The following is a 13,939-nucleotide window of genomic DNA, read 5'->3' as shown; positions in this document are numbered from 1 at the left end:
GGGCCCGAGATCATCACCTTTTCTTTTAACAACACTCAATAAACATTTGGGAACTGAGGAAAGTAATTGTTGAAGCTTTGAAAGTGGAATTCTTTCCCATTCTTGTTTTATGTAGAGCTTCAGTCGTTCAACAGTCCGGGGTCTCCGCTGTCGTATTTTACGCTTCATAATGCGCCACACATTTTCCATGGGAGACAGGTCTGGACTGCAGGCGGGCCAGGAAAGTACCCGCACTCTTTTTTTACGAAGCCACGCTGTTGTAACACGTGCTGAATGTGGCTTGGCATTGTCTTGCTGAAATAAGCAGGGGCGTCCATGAACGATCGCAGCATATGTTGTTCCAAAACCTGTATGTACCTTTCAGCATTAATGGTGCCTTCACAGATGTGTAAGTTACCCATGCCTTGGGCACTAATGCAACCCCATACCATCACAGATGCTGGCTTTTGAACTTTGCGTCAATAACAGTCTGGATCTTCCCCTTTGGTCCGGATGACACGATGTCGAATATTTCCAAAAACAATTTGAAATGTGGACTCGTCAGACCACAGAACACTTTTCCACTTTGCATCAGTCCATCTTAGATGATCTCGGGCCCAGAGAAACCAGCGGCATTTCTGGATGTTGTTGATAAATGGCTTTCGCTTTGCATTGTAGAGCTTTAACTTCCACTTACAGATGTAGCGATGAACTGTATTTAGTGACAGTGGTTTTCTGAAGTGTTCCTGAGTCCATGTGGTGATATCCTTTAGAGATTGATGTTGGTTTTTGATACAGTGCCGTCCGAGGGATCGAAAGTCACGGTCATTCAATGTTGGTTTCCGGCCATGCCGCTTACGTGGAGTGATTTCTCCAGATTCTCTGAACCTTTTGATGATATTATGGAGCGTAGATGTTGAAATCCCTAAATTTCTTGCAATTGCACTTTGAGAAAGGTTGTTCTTAAACTGTTTGACTATTTGCTCACGCAGTTGTGGACAAAGGGGTGTACCTCGCCCCATCCTTTCTTGTGAAAGACTGAGCATTTTTGGGGGGAAGCTGTTTTTATACCCAATCATGGCACCCACCTGTTCCCAATTAGCCTGCACACCTGTGGGATGTTCATAACCCCTTACATTAGAAGTACATTTATATATTTACATAAGGTTATTTATAATCCGGGGAGATGGGATGTGAATGGAGGAGGGTATTAGTAAAAGGTTGGAGTTGCCTGGAGGTGTTGTTTTAGAGCGGTTTTGAAGGAATATAGAGATGCACTTACTTTTATACCTGTTGGGAGTGCATTCCACATTGATGTGGCATAGAAGGAGAATGAGTCAAGACCTTTGTTGGATCGGAATCTGGGTTTGACGTGGTTTGTGGTTATGGCGGTCATAAGGAAGCAGTTTGACATGTACTTCGGTGTCAGGGAGGTGTAGCGGATTTTATAAATTTTATAAACCAGGCTCAGTGCAAGTTGTTTTACTCTGTCCTCCACCCTGAGCCAGCCCACTTTGGAGAAGTGGGTTGGATTGAGGTGGAGGTCTAGAAGTAACCGGACTAGCTTATTCTGGGATGTTCGGTGGAGTCCCGCGCTTCAATCGACTGCCTCTCGGCTTCCCATCATCCTTCTTCAAGCCGCCGTACATCCGCTCTGGCGTTAACCGTCAGCGCGCACACGCACTCAGGTGTCCCCCGCATGCCTTAACGCTGCTCCGGAAAAAAAAAAAAACAGTTCTAACTCACTTACTGGTCCGACCTGATTTACTGCGACGGCCTTGGAAGCAGATGCTTTTCCTCCAAGGCTAATAGCCTGCTGACGTACCTGCCTCCATAAGTGCTCCCCCCGCCCCGTTAATGTGGTCATTTGTAACGTCTTGTTACACCCCTCAAACATCAGTCCATAATGCAAGGTGAGCCGCGCTAAATGCGGGCGGCTTAAATTATTTACCTTGGCCGCCATTGGTTTTATAGTCCATTACACGTCTGGCAATACACAGCTCGCTCATTTCCAGAGAACACATGCATTGGAAAAAAAAGTGCCTTGATTGGAGAGGGACCACCCACCACGCCCCCTCCACACACACACACTACTTCTCAAGTGCTCATGAATGCAGACATATGGGTAATGATGTTTTTTACTCCCTCGCAAGTTCTTTAACGCATCAAAACTCCCGCCTCGCCCGATAAACTCCCAACGCTCCTGCTGCGTTTGTTATTGCCTCACGCCGCAAAACTGCACAGCCACCAGGAGATGATACTGATGATGATACTGATGATGTTCATAGTGACGTGAAGTGAGTGATGTTTACACAGCGCTTTTCTCTAGTGCAGGGGTCACCAGGTCGCCCGTAAGGACCAGATGAGTCGCCCGCTGGCCTGTTCTAAAAAATAGCTCAAATAGCAGCACTTACCAGTGAGCTGCCTCAATTTTTTAAATTGTATTTATTTACTAGCAAGCTGGTCTCGCTTTTAATTCTAAGAGAGACAAAACTCAAATAGAATTTGAAAATCCAAGAAAATATTTTAAGACTTGGTCTTCACTTGTTTAAATAAAGTCATTTATTTTTTTAATTTGCTTCTTATAACTTTCCGAAAGACGATTTTAGAGAAAAAATTCAACCTTAAAAATGATTTTAGTATTTTTAAACACATATACCTTTTTACCTTTTAAATTCCTTCCTCTTCTTTTCTGACAATTTAAATCAATGTTCAAGTTTTTTTTTTTTTATTATTGTAAAGAATAATAAATACTTTTTAATTTAATTCTTCATTTTAGCTTCTGTTTTTTGACGAAGAAGTGAAGTGAATTATATTTATATAGCGCTTTTCTCTAGTGCAGGGGTCACCAACACAGTGCCAGCGGGCACCAGGTCGCCCGTAAGGACCAGATGAGTCGCCCGCTGGCCTGTTCTAAAAATAGCTCAAATAGCAGCACTTACCAGTGAGCTGCCTCAATTTTTTAAATTGTATTTATTTACTAGCAAGGTGGTCTCATTTTTAATTCTAAGAGAGACAAAACTCAAATAGAATTTGAAAATCCAAGAAAATATTTTAAAGACTTGGTCTTCACTTGTTTAAATAAATTCATTTATTTTTTTACTTTGCTTCTTATAACTTTCAGAAAGACAATTTTTAGAGAAAAAATGCAACCTTAAAAATGATTTTAGTATTTTTAAACACATTTATCTTTTTACCTTTTAAGTTCCTTCCTCTTCTTTCCTGACAATTTAAATCAATGTTTAAGTAAATTTATTTTTTTTATTGTAAAGAATAATAAATAATTTTTAATTTAATTCTTCATTTTAGCTTCTGGTTTTTGACAGAGAAGTGAAGTGAAGTGAATTATATTTATATAGCGCTTTTCTCTAGTGCAGGGGTCACCAGGTCGCCCGTAAGGACCAGATGAGTCGCCCGCTGGCCTGTTCTAAAAATAGCTCAAATAGCAGCACTTACCAGTGAGCTGCCTCAATTTTTTAAATTGTATTTATTTACTAGCAAACTGGTCTCGCTTTGCTCTGCATTTTTAATTCTAAGAGAGACAAAATTCAAATAGAATTTGAAAATCCAAGAAAATATTTTAAAGACATGGTCTTCACTTGTTTAAATAAAGTCATTTATTTTTTTTACTTTGCTTCTTATAACTTTTGGAATAGACAATTTTAGAGAAAAAATTCAAACTTAAAAATTATTTTAGTATTTTTAAACACATTTAGGTTTTTACCTTTTAAGTTCCTTCCTCTTCTTTTCTGACAATTTAAATCAATGTTTAAGTAAATAAAAATTTTTATTGTAAAGAATAATAAATCATTTTTAATTTAATTCTTCATTTTAGCTTCTGTTTTTTGACGAAGAAGTGAAGTGAAGTGAATTATATTTATATAGCGCTTTTCTCTAGTGCAGGGGTCACCAGGTCGCCCGTAAGGACCAGATGAGTCGCCCGCTGGCCTGTTCTAAAAATAGCTCAAATAGCAGCACTTACCAGTGAGCTGCCTCAATTTTTTAAATTGTATTTATTTACTAGCAAGCTGGTCTCATTTTTAATTCTAAGAGAGACAAAACTCAAATAGAATTTGAAAATCCAAGAAAATATTTTAAAGACTTGGTCTTCACTTGTTTAAATAAAGTCATTTATTTTTTTTACTTTGCTTCTTATAACTTTCCGAAAGACAATTTTAGAGAAAAAAGGCAACCTTAAAAATGATTTTAGTATTTTTAAACACATTCATCTTTTTACCTTTTAAATTCTTTCCTCTTCTTTCCTGACAATTTAAATTAATGTTTAAGTATTTTTTTTTTTATTGTAAAGAATAATAAATAATTTTTAATTCAATTCTTCATTTTAGCTTCTGTTTTTTGACGAAGTGAAGTGAATTATATTTATATAGCGCTTTTCTCTAGTGCAGGGGTCACCAGGTTGCCTGTAAGGACCAGATGAGTCGCCCGCTGGCCTGTTCTAAAAATAGCTCAAATAGCAGCACTTACCAGTGAGCTGCCTCTATTTTATAAATTGTATTTATTTACTAGCAAGCTGGTCTCGCATTGCTCGACATTTTTAATTCTAAGAGAGACAAAACTCAAATAGAATTGGAAAATCCAAGAAAATATTTTAAAGACTTGGTCTTCACTTGTTTAAATAAATTCATTTTTTTTTTTTACTTTGCTTCTTAGAACTTTCCGAAAGACAATTTTAGAGAAAAAAAGCAACCTTAAAAATGATATTAGTATTTTTAAACACATTTATCTTTTTACCTTTTAAATTCCTTCCTCTTCTTTCCTGACAATTTAAATCAATGTTTAAGTAAAAAAAAAAATTTTACTGTAAAGAATATAAATATTTTCTAATTTAATTCTTCATTTTAGCTTCTGTTTTTTGACAAAGAAGTGAAGTGAATTATATTTATATAGCGCTTTTCTCAAGTGACTCAAAGCGCTTTACAGAATGAAACCCAATATCTAAGTTACATTTAAACCAGTGTGGGTGGCACTGGGAGCAGGTGGGTAAAGTGTCTTGCCCAAGGACACAACGGCAGTGACTAGGATGGCGGAAGCGGGAATCGAACCTGCAACCCTTTAAGTTGCTGGCACGGCCGCTCTACCAACCGAGCTATGCCGCCTATTTGTGAAATATTTCTTCAAAACCTATTATGGTTAAAATTAAAAAAAAAAAATCTGGCAAATCTAGAAAATCTGTAGAATCAAATTTAAATCTTATTTCAAAGTCTTTTGAATTTATTTTAACATTTTTGTTCTGGAAAATCTAGAAGAAATAATGATTTGTCTTTGTTAGAAATATAGCTTGGTCCAATTTGTTATATATTAATTAAAAAAAAGTGCAGATTGGATTTTAACCTATTTAAAACATGTCATCAAAATTCTAAAATTAATTTTAAACAGGAAAAATTACTAATGATGTTCCATAAATTATTTTTTTAATTTTTTCAAAAAGATTTGAATTAGGTATTTTTTCTCTTCCTATTTTTTGGTTGAATTTAGAATTTTAAAGAGTCGAAATTGGAGATAAACTATGTTTCAAAATTTTATTTTCATTTTTTTCATGTTTCCTCCTCTTTTAAATGTTTTTTTCATAATTTTCTCCCTACAAAAAACCCTTCCGTAAAAGGAAAAACATTTTACGACGGAATCACAGACAGAAATACCCTTTTTTTTTATATATATATATATTTATTTATTAAAGGTAAATTGAGCAAATTGGCTATTTCTGGCCATTTACTTAAGTGTGTATCAAACTGGTAGCCCTTCGCAATAATCAGTAGCCGAAAATTAGGTTTTGGTATCAAAAAGGTTGGTGACCCTTGTTCTAGTGACTCAAAGCGCCTTTAAATAGTGAAACCCGATATTTAAGTGCGGTGGGCGTGGCCTGCAGGCCTGCAGGCCTGCAGCAAAGCAGGGTGCGGCATAACCGGTTTAGAGATTAGCGACAGGTGCATAGATGACACACACACACAAGTGAATGCAAGTCATACTTGGTCGACAGCCATACAGGTCACACTGAGGGTGGTCGTATTTACGACTTTAAAAGTTTAATGATTATGTGACTTGCAGGTTTTTTATGTCTCTTGACAGCGTTGTGTGCGGATCTGAATGAATCTACGATCCACAACGTGGTTTACATACTTCCCAATCCCCCGAGGAACGTGTTCTCCCGATTTCCACACAAACTCCGATATTGAGGGCGAGCCTCAAAGGACCGTGTCTTTGACATCCACATTGCTTACCTACGTGCTGGCAAAGTCTTGTAGTATGCGACACTTCTACACTCACTCAAAGGGAATGCAAGGCATACTTGGTCAACAGCCATACAGGTCACACTGAGGGTGGCGGTATAAACAACTTTAAGACTGTTACGAATTTGCGCCACACTGTGAACCCACACCAAAAAAGAATGACAAAGACATTTCGGGAGAACATCCGCACCGTAACACAACAGCACATATATCTAGGATCCCTTGCAGCACTAACTCTTCTGGGACGCTACAATATCCATCCCCAGCTCCCATTGACCACAATCACTTATGTGGGCCTACCGAGGATGTCGTAGTGGTTTGTGTTGTGTTTTGTGCAGCCCTTTGAGACACTAGTGATTTAGGGCTATATACGTAAACATTGATTGATTGATTAGGACACCGGATTCTCATCATTTGGATGGGTGGCCAAATACTTTTGGCAATATAGTGTATCTACCATTGTGTTGTAACAAAACACGTTCAGTTAGGCCTTTGTTACACCGCTGCACAATAATTAAAGTGTTTTTTTTTACCCCAAGCAAAGACATTTCGGGAGAACATCCGCACCGTGACACAACAGCACATATATCTAGAATCCCTTGCAGCACTAACTCTCCTGTGACGCTACAATATCCATCCCCAGCTCCCATCGACCACAATCACCCCCCATCTCCCGAATTCGGAGGTCTCAAGGTTGGCAAGTATGCTCTCTGTCAGTTTACGTGGCTGAGTTGCTATTGTTCCCCAAACTCTTTACTTTTCTTATAATAAGTTGACTTTGGAATATTTACGAGCGAGGAAATTTCACGACTGGATTTGTTGCATAGGTATGGCATCCTATGACAGTTCCACTCTGGAAATCACTGAAAGCGGCCAATTCTTTCACAAATGTTTGTAGAAACAGTCTCCATGTCTAAGTGCTTGATTTTATACGCCGGGCCAGGTTCTCATAGTCATCATTGTCACGGACGTCCCACCGGGTGTGAGATTTCCTTGCCCTTATGTGGGCCTACCGAGGATGTCGTAGTGGTTTGTGGTAGTGGTTTGTGCAGCCCTTTGAGACACTAGCGATTTAGGGCTATATAAGTAAACATTGATTGATTGATTAGGACACCAGATTCTCATCATTTGGATGGGTGGCCAAATACTTTTGGCAGTATAGTGTATCTACCATTGTGTTGTAACAAAACACGTTCAGTTAGGCCTTTGTTACACCGCAGCACAATAATTAAAGTGCTTTTTTTTTCCCCAAGCAAAGATATGCCATGCATATTAAAGGCGGGAAAACGTGGCACTAGTCTGACCTGAAGCTACTAATTAGCGTTGACATTTAGAACCCTGGAACCTAAAATGTTGAGGCTCTCCTCATTTACGAGATTCATCGCCTTGCCAAAGTGATAAATGACGAAAACGCGCCTCGCAGTGTTAATGTTGTTAATATTCTAGGACAGTGGCGTACAAAGTGCGACCCCGGGGGCGGCGGCGTGCAGCCCGCAACGTGCAAGTGTAGCATTTTGCACTTTAGCAACCATCTATTGAAGCGGGATAAGATCCTCTATTATCACAGGTTGCTAGCATTGCAGCTGTTAGCATAGCAGAAATTAGCAAACGAACAGTTCGAAGGGTATTTGGGACCTAGGCAAATTAAGGCCTGGAGACCACATTTTTCAATCTGGCACTAATGCACCCCCATACCATCACAGATGCTGGCTTTTAAACTTTTGCGTCGATAACAGTCTGGATGGTTCGCTTCCCCTTTGGTCCGGATGACACGATGTCGAATATTTCCAAAAACAATTTGAAATGTGGACTCGTCAGACCACAGAACACTTTTCCACTTTGCATCAGTCCATCTTAGATGATCTCGGGCCCAGAGAAGCCAGCGGCGTTTCTGGATGTTGTTGATAAATGGCTTTCGCTTTGCATTGTAGAGTTTTAACTTGCACTTACAGATGTAGCGACCAACTGTATTTAGTGACAGTGGTTTTCTGAAGTGTTCCTCAGCCCATGTGGTGATATCCTTTAGAGATTGATGTCGGTTTTTGATACAGTGCCGTCTGAGGGATCGAAGGTAACAGTCATTCAATGTTGGTTTCGTGGCGTGATTTCTCCAGATTCTCTGAACCTTTTGATGATATTATGGAGCGTAGATGTTGAAATCCCTAAATTTCTCGCAATGTCACTTTGAGAAAGGTTGTTCTTAAACTGTTTGACTATTTGCTCACGCAGTTGTGGACAAAGGGGTGTACCTCGCCCCATCCTTTCTTGTGAAAGACTGAGCATTTTTTTGGGGAAGCTGTTTTTATACCCAATCATGGCACCCACCTGTTCCCAATTAGCCTGCACACCTGTGGGATGTTCCAAATAAGTGTTTGATGAGCATTCCTCAACTTTAGCAGTATTTATTGCCACCTTTCCCCAACTTCTTTGTCACTTGTTGCTGGCATCAAATTCTAAAGTAAATGATTATTTGTTTGAACATCAAATATGTTGTCTTTCTAGCATATTCAACTAATTATGGGTTGAAAAGGATTTGCAAATCATTGTATTCTGTTTATATTTACATCGAACACAATTTCCCAACTCATAAGGAAATGGGGTTTGTACACTAGAAAAAATTGCATTATTGGTTTTATTTTAACAAAAAAATCAAAGGGTGTGGCGGACCGGTACTTTTCAGAGGAGGTATAGTACCGAATATGATTTATTAGTATAGTGGTACTATACTAATAATACTCGTATAGCGTACAACCCTACTAGTTACTATGGTAATGTAAGTCACAGCAGGTCAGACGAGGCACCAAGCAGTGTGGGCGGGGAGCGTTTCCACAGAGTGTTTCCAGAGCCTGAAATGTTTGTGTCAGGAACAGACGTGGAAGGAGATTTTTACAAGAAAGTTCTAAAGCTTAGTGATATATCACATATATGAGATTGTAGATGTTGTTTTTTTTTACCCTTCACTTTCATATTTCGCTATTTTTGTTGCATTTGGCTTGATTGTAAAATATGTCGATGGAGAGGGGGTTTGACCTTCATATCTTCTCAATATTCAGGGTTTTATCGTTCATAGAAAAAAAAAAAAATTCTATTACGCTTTTAAGGAGGTTCGTCATAACATTTTTAGCATTCAATCAGACTTTATTGTGAGGTTTTGTATTAGTTTTCCTAAAAATATATATCCCGGCCCCCCAGACAAATTTTTTTCTCTAAATTTGGGCCTGATTTAACACATAGTAAAAAAATTGGGGTTAAAAAAAATAACCCTTCTGGTTCAGAAAATGACGATCCCCTTATTTGAGTTATTTTAACTTCACATTTTTTTTTTTTTTTTTTCAACCCAACTTTTGCGTTTAATTATTTAACCAAAACGTTGAGTTATGATAACTTAATGTTGGGTTATTCCCAACCAAACTATCGGCTTGAATTATTTAACCCAAAAGTTAAAATATGCTAACTTAATGTTGTTTGTTTCATAACCCAACTTTTGGGTTGAATTTATTTAACACAAAAGCTGAGTTTTGCTCACTACAATATTGGGTTATTTCAAACCCAACTTTTGGGTTGTGCAATTTAACTCTGTGACCCAATAGTTGGTGTAAACGACTTACGCCGTCGTCGCTCGGGTTCCATGGACCACTCAGGAAGGACATGATCGCTTCAGCAGGTTTGACTCTTGTTTATTTTTCAATAAAGCTTTAGTCGTCGCCGGGTTGCTCACGGTCCGCTCTTCAACCTCTGTTGTCGTCGTCCTCGTCTGCTCTTTGCTTTCGCTGCTGCCGCTCTCCGACTCCTTCTGCCCCGATCGCTCCTCCTTCTCCCCTTTTATGCAGAGTGAGGAGAAATGTTAACCATGTGCCGGTGCGCGATCCACGCACCTGAATTAGATTGCAGGGTAGCTGCCAGCACGCCCCGCCTCTCCGCTCAGCCGCATTTTCTGCCTCCTTGCCGCCATCTTGGGCCGGGCTCCAGCCTGACCTGCCCCGCTACTCGTTCGCCGGCTGCGCCTCTCCACAGTTGGTTAAAAATCTATAAATATTACTGCTGGTTTGTCCCACTCCTACACAACTACAACCAAAATTATTTATTATACTATTATTATATTACTCAAAAGCAAGATATTAGTGGGTTTTTTTTTTTTTTACAAGAATTGGCATTTATGGTTATAGTAGTTCTATACAGCATGCTCAAATATTTTCATGTGTGATTTTAAATAATGTTAATGAGATTAATCCTTAGTAAAATTCCCCTTCAAGAAAAAAGTACCTTTTTAATAAATAAATAAAAAAGCCTTTTACCCAAAAGTGCTGTACTTATTGAAAAACAACCCAAAAACGGTTAATAGTTCTGAAAACCCAGAAATTCAGTTACAATAATACCCTTTTAACCCAAAAAACTATTGCTCTTCATAATAATACAAATAAAATGGGTTATAAAGATAACTCCGCATTTTTTAGTGTGCATGAAAATGTTTCTTTTTTTTTTTTTTTTTTTTTGTTTCTTATTCATCAGTCAAAAAAAATTAGATAAGCAATAATACAATAATAACACAATTCCAGCAACATTCAGAATAGCAATCAACAGAGTAATTGAGGGGACACACATCCCGAAATAGTCAAACAAAAATTAAATAATATCAACAACAGTATCAATACTAATAAGGATATGGAAGCGCTGAAGAATATTACATGGCTGACGGGGGAGAAGACACAGTCGAAGTGGAGGCACGTAAATAAAACAGAGCATCCTAAACAGACGACAGGAAGCGGCTTGAAGATCCATCCATTTTCTACCGCTTATTCCCTTCGAGGTCGCAGGGGGGCGCTGGAGCCTATCTCAGCTACAATCGGACGGAAGGCGGCGTACACCCTGGACAAGTCGCCACCTCGTCACAGGGCCAACACAGATAGACAGACAACATTCACACTCACATTCACACACTAGGGACCATTTAGTGTTGCCAATCAACCTACCGTATTTACTTAAAACCTCCTCTCACTCCGGCACTTACCAAAGGCATGCGGTAAATTTAGGCCTGCGCTTATAAATTTGAGTGTGATGTCAGGATACCATCATGAAAAGCACATTTAATAAAAATAAACGTTATTATGGTCTTACCTTTACTTATAAATGAAGTCCATGTACAGCTCCTTCTGATCAAACGCATCAATAACTTGTTTATAGAAGTCTTCCTTATCTTTCTTCAGTTTTAAAAGTCTCTCTGTCTCCATGGAGATCTTCCTTTATTACCTCCTGCTTCGGTTGAAAGTCCAGTTTAGAAAACGGTTTTATTTTAGATATGTAATCCTCCATAAACGATGGCTGCTCACTCTTGCTGCTTGTTGTCACTTCTTCTGCAGCCGAGTAGTCGCAAGAAGGATCATTCGCGCCCTCTACCACCAGGAGGCGGGAGTCATTTAATGACTCATATTTGACACACGCAGCTATGGTATATTAATAAAACATAGCTGCTTGATGTTCTTTTTAGCATATTCAATATCTTTGACCTTAAATCCTGCTGAATAGCTCTTAATCTTCTTCCCTTTATGCGATTTCAAATGATTGAAAGTGTCGCTCGTGACATGACGAGTTTGACCCGGCGGAAATTGTAGAAATGTGCTAATAAAAATAATATTTTGCAAAACGAGTTTAACCCGCCGTTAATCCAGAGCCCGCAGTAATGCCAAGGATGCGCTAATTATTTCGCGAAACAAGTTCGACCCGGCAGTAATTCTAGTCAGACGCATACTATATACCCGGCAGAAATTCAAGGAAATACGGTATGCGGCTTGCAGATGGTCTGTAAAATATAATCCATGCAAAATTTTGACAAAAGAAGTACTATTACATGTTATGTATTAATGAGGTGTTTTAAATAATAATAAAAATATATATAAGCACACAAAATTAGGAATTAGCACATTATCTAACAAAAGCACCGCTCTACTCACTGCAAGATTACTGGAGATAGGTCAGCCTACCAAAACGGATGTGCGTTCTCGCACAAAATTTAGTCAGTCAAGTATTGCAGCTCTACTTGTTCGTCGTCATTGTCAGTATGTATATTTAGAACAACATTAAGTCAGCATAATTTAACTTTCTTGACTCTTGTTTATTGAAAAATAAACAAGAGTCAAACCTGCTCAAGCCATCATGTCCTTCCTGAGTGGTCCATGGAACCCTAGCGACGACGGTATAAGTCGTTTACACCAACTATTGGGTCACAGAGCTAAATTGCACAACCCAATAGTTGGGTTTAAAATAACCCAACATTGTAGTGAGCAAAACTCAGGTTTTGTGTTAAATAAATTCAACCCAAAAGTTGGGTTATGAATCAAACAACATTAAGTTAGCATAATTTAACTTTTGGGTTAAATAATTCAAGCTAATAGTTTGGTTGGGAATAGCCCAACATTAAGTTATCATAACTCAACTTTTTGGTTAAATAATAAAATGCAAAATTTGGGTTGAAAAAAATAAAACAAAATGTGAAGTTAAAATAACTCAAATAATGGGATCGTCCTTTTCTGAACCAGTGGTTGGGTCTGTGAAATATAATCCATGCAAAATTTTGACCAAAGAAGTACTATTACATGTTATGTATTAATGAGGTGTTTTAAATAATAATAAAACATTTATAAGGACACATAATTAGTAATTAGCACATTATCTAACAAAAGCACCGCTCTGCTCACTGCAAGATTACCAGAGATAGGTCAGTTTACCAAAACAGATGTGCGTTCCCGCACGAAATTTAGTCAGTCGGGTATTGCAGCTCTACTTTTTCGTCGTCATTGTTGGGCGCCATGAAAGAAAAATGTAAACATTGTGCACAAATTTTGCCAAAATGTAGTGTTTCATGGGATTTTCGCAATGCGTCTGACTTTATAAGTTGTAATAATTGCGTACATTCCGCAGCAGACTACACTGGAGTCACTGAGCACCTTTACAAGTCTTATTTGTATCATACACTGTTGAGCTTCTTTTTACACTTGTAGTGAAGAATGTTCAGATGTGACTTCATATGTTAGTTTCATACCAGGAATGTGCAGGGAGCCTGGAACATATTAATCCAAAGTGTTGTCATACGGAACCACGACGACCAACGTCACAAAACATCTTTCACTTTGAAGGATACAGTTTAAGAACCTTGTTGCATTTTTGATCTCCTTGCAAATGTTGTGTTAATTCTGTCTGCAAATACAAACAACAGCCTCCAGGCAAACTCTGAACCATGTCAGGAACCCAGATGAATAAATGTATGTTTTAATATTTATTTGTTTATTTATTTTTTTCCATTTTCATTTCTGTTCATTTTATTTTATTGCGGACATGAAAACCAGATTACATTTTAGTATGAACTAAGATTAACAGTTATATTTACATGTTCAAAAAGGAGTAGGAAGAAGCATATCTTATTAAATTCCACCCCTTATATGGTTGTGTATGTGTGTGTGTATGTGTATATGTATATATATATATATATATATATATATATATATATATATATATATATGTATGCATATATATATGTATGTATATATATATATATATATATATGCATATATATGTGTGTTTATATATGTATATAAATATACATAAATATTACTATATATATGTGTTTATGTATGTATAAATACGTAATTTTACATAAATATGAATATATGTCTGTGCATATATACATATGTATATACGTATACTTATGTACAAGTATA

The 13,939-nt window shown here is 37.8% G+C and overlaps 1 protein-coding gene across 1 annotated transcript in view; it reads left to right on the top strand.

The window, feature by feature from the left end:
• The window catches only part of LOC133568022 (receptor-type tyrosine-protein phosphatase mu-like), a 610,514-nt gene that overhangs the window by 522,082 nt on the left and 74,493 nt on the right, over positions 1–13,939 (top strand). The gene's annotated exons all lie outside the window — the stretch shown is intronic.

This window comes from Nerophis ophidion, linkage group LG14 (genome assembly GCF_033978795.1).
Source record: "Nerophis ophidion isolate RoL-2023_Sa linkage group LG14, RoL_Noph_v1.0, whole genome shotgun sequence".
In the NCBI taxonomy this organism is placed as follows: Eukaryota; Metazoa; Chordata; class Actinopteri; order Syngnathiformes; family Syngnathidae; genus Nerophis; species Nerophis ophidion.
Note: the sequence above shows the minus strand (reverse complement) of the source record. Positions and strands in the feature narration are given on the sequence as shown.